Raw genomic sequence first — 3,951 nt, 5'->3', positions numbered from 1 at the left:
CTTCTTCCTATAGATGTGTTTGAGTGTCATTGATGCACTGACTTTGGCAGGATGAAATTAGCCATGTCCAGACACGGATAAACCCTGCTCAACTCTCTTTTCTCCATCTCCTCAGAGCAATTTGAATGCATCGCTGTGCTTGTTCTAACCAGACAGCAGATAAAAAATACTACTGGCCTTGCATTAAGCTTTGTGCTTTACTGAATTGGCCAGCCATGTGGCTACGTGTTGTAGCACCACCATTGTATGAGGTACTCTCCGCCAAACTGAACCTTTCCTGGCCATGACCTTTACATGCAAGGTACATATGGGATATCCCGAGCAATCCCTTGCAGTAAAGGAGGGTGTGGAGACTTGAGCGAGCCCCACAACCCCACGGGAGGGCAGGAATAAGCCCTCCCTCAGGCAGGCAAGGCTCATCATGAGTTGCCTCTGCTTGCATTGCAGAAAACTGGAACGAAACCAAAGGCTGAAGCTCAAGAGAAATGGCAAAATGGCTTCAGCTTTTTGCTGCTGTTCAAAAATGCAAGTAACCATGGGACTGGGTGGGTGATGAAAATGATTATGGTTTGGAAGGGCCCCTGGATGAAAAGCTTAGGGATTGGTGCCGCTTAGTTTAAAGGGGAAAGAAATAAAAGGCTCTGGTAGTGATATATATCCTAACTGGCTTGTCTCATGGTAGAGGAATGAGGGGACGCCCCCTGAAAGCAATCTGAAAAGGCAAACTTTAAACTCATAAAGGAAATATTATTTTTTAATCATGTGAAATGGGGCAGTGGAGTTCACTGACAGCAGATACAGCTGAGAGCAAGTTCTGCGGTGCCCAAATGGGAATTAGGTATGGGGGCAAGACCGAGGACAACCCATGGTTAAGTGAAAATATATGATAAAGGGGCTGAAAGTTTCCTGCTTCAGGCCATAACTGGTGGGAGTGGAGCAGAGGTTTCTTTGCACAGCAGACTAAACCACATGGGGCTGATGCTCTGGCACCTACAGCTGGGACTCAGCTGCATAGGATCATGCCAGCCAAGGATGAAGACCTTCCTCCGATCAGTGCCATGGCCAAAACACAGGTCTTTGAGAGGGCTGACGTGATGCTCTGTGGTAGAAATGGCTCCTTGTTCCCCACTGAGCACTGGCATGAACTTCTGGGGCTTTGCTGCACACAGGGAAAAGTGGAAATGTGGCTTTAATGCCATGGTTTGAATGGCATTAGGCTGGTGAGGCTGTAATATAATCACAAACCAAGGACAATCCCTCCTGGAGAAAGTTTTTTTTACTGTATCAGTTCAAGTGCAGAAACTCTTAGCAGTATTTTGTTGACTGACTGGGTGATACCCACCCAAGTGAGTGACTGCGATGTGGAAAAATGCAGCAAATATGGCTAAGAAATTGCTTGGGGATGCTGGGGAAAGCCCCATCTCCTGGAAAGCTCAGGCTGCTTCTGAGCAGTGATTTCCCACTGAACTTCCCTGGGCAGCCCTTCGAGAACCAGCAACAGCGGTTCAAAAGCCCTAATACTAGCACTTAGACCATGTGACGGCCATCCCAGGTGGACAGAGGCTTCGAGTTACGCCAAATCCCTCAACATCAGTTGGAGCCGGGCTGCTGGAGAATGTGCAGGTTGGGCCACACAAGCTGGCATGCAGCAAGGCAGCAAATGGGCATCACGGGGAAGAGGTGAGCACAGGGAGAGCAGGCTTGGAAAGCCTGTGGCTTTGCATCTGAGCAGCTTTTGGGCTGAAAGCTTTCATTAAGCCGTCCTGTGATGCAGGTTTGAGGACGGACAGTGACAATGTGGGGAGGCCGAAGCGGTTTCCAGTTAGGCACCGCCATGCCACAGCGGGCGGTGTGGTGGATGTATTAAGTGTAGGTAGATCTGTGTCAGCTTCAAATGAACCAGGTGGAGCCGAGAAATGAAGCCTGCTCTGTTGTGAAAAGATGGTGTTTTTCTTCTAGCCTGATCTAAAAGCCTGTTTTCCTATTTCCTACGTCTTCATAGGCAGCAGCTGAGGCTCCCCACCCACCCTGTGGATATTACATGAGAGTTTGATTTCTTCGTTGGAGCTGCTGCCATGTACACAGTTATTACCTCCAGATGTGTGTGTGCAAGCACAGGCTCTGCGGGGATGGAGCCGAGAAGCTGGCTTTGTCGGGGTGAGGAGCACTAAACAGCGAGATTTCCTGGAAGGAGACAGCACATACTGCGAATTGGGTCTGTTCCCAGAGCATCTTAACTTGCAAGTGATTAGCTGTTAATTATTATGCTATAAATTACTTAATAAATGAGTATTCTTCACAGCACCTATTGTACCACATGACATCTGCTAAGCTGTGTGAAATACACATAATTACTGTCGCAGAAATGTAATTATAGCTCTTCCCCCCCTCAAACTCTTGTGCGGCCGCCAACCATGGCATGGGTGCTTGGTCCAGTGCAATCCACGGGCAGTGCCACCGTGCATCACCAGCCACCTTGTTCCACCTCCAAGCTTGCTTTCAGCTTTCCAGCAAATGCCAGGATTTAACCTACAGAAGGCGAAAAAGCTGTGCCCAGCTGTGCATCGCCTGTGTTTCAGCCTCAGCATCAGGCTTAAAAGCACCCTGAGGATAACATTAACCTCTCCGTAGTTAGCTTTAAAAAAAAATTTTTAAAAAATCCTACTAAACATACTGATTTTATCCCAGTTTTGTTTAGAAATGTTTTTGCCTTGTAAGGCTTTAATAGTTAAAACTCCCAGAAAGAATGCATTCTCCTGCTGGGGTACTTCAGATCAAAATGTTTTTCCGGTGATCCAACTTTGTTTATGGTCCTGAAGAGGGAGAGGTGGAGTCTCTTAACTGAGATCATCAAAATATTTGTGCTGGTATGTGCGTTTTAGACCTGCCCTTGAAATTATTCAGTTTAGCTGTGGCTTGACTTGTTTTGGGCTTTTGAGCTTTAATTTTTCCCCCCAGTTCTTGTTGGTCTGACTTGTGGTAATTGGCCGTGGGACTGTGTAATTGTTGGTTTGGGTGTTTTCAGCTGGTTTTTGGGGACGTGCAGCGGTCTGGGCTTGCTCAGAGTGGAAGGGGAAATAGGGATGGAGAGTGCAGCAGAAAAACATCTGCACATAGCTGAGTAAGTGCAACAGCTTAAACTTATTTAAGAGGTTTTCTAACATATTGAGCCAAAGTGCCTCTCTTAAGGCAGGCTGCACATGTGAAAGACATATTGCAGTAAAGATGTGTTTGATAATGCTAACGTAGTAGGGTTTTGGTCTTAGCTTCTACAGTTAAACTACATGGTCACAGTGACGATGAGCAGTTTTATTCTAGGATTTCCATGTTCCTCGCTATGTCCCTCAGACCTTGTCATGCTCCCCTTTCCACTCTGGAGACAGATCACGGAAAAGAGCTGACAGAGTTTCAAAGGTACAACCGGGGAGCATTTAAAATGATCAGCTTTTATTTTTTGAAGGTGATGATGGGCATTTTCTACAAATTAGATCTCTTAAAGTAGATGACTGAAGTCGGTATATCCTGGAGAAGGAGCTGCGTGCTGTGTCTCAGCCAAGAGGCTGTCCTCCCACTGCACACCAGAAACTTTTGCAAAGCACTTTTTGTTGCTAGTTCAATTTGCTACACGATGCACCACTTTAAAATCTGGGTCTGTTTGCTCTTTATTTCTACCAACCATAGAGGAGGAGGAAAATAATCCCTTTTCTATCTCAACCGGTGGGCAGTAAGCTATGCTATACCCACCCACACTGCCTCTCCCTGTGCCCATGCTGGTTACACAGCATCTACCGCATCTCCCCATTGACAGGTTCTGGTGCAGGCTGCTTATATTTTTTTCCATTTTAAGGAGAATGAAGGCACCTGAGATAGAGGGTTTAGATGACTTGGGGAGGTTTCAGCAGTGAATAAAACCCAATCCACTGCAACTCTGTGCTTGCTCTCCTGCTACAG

This window comes from Harpia harpyja, chromosome 4 (genome assembly GCF_026419915.1).
Source record: "Harpia harpyja isolate bHarHar1 chromosome 4, bHarHar1 primary haplotype, whole genome shotgun sequence".
Taxonomy (NCBI): Eukaryota; Metazoa; Chordata; class Aves; order Accipitriformes; family Accipitridae; genus Harpia; species Harpia harpyja.
Note: the sequence above shows the minus strand (reverse complement) of the source record.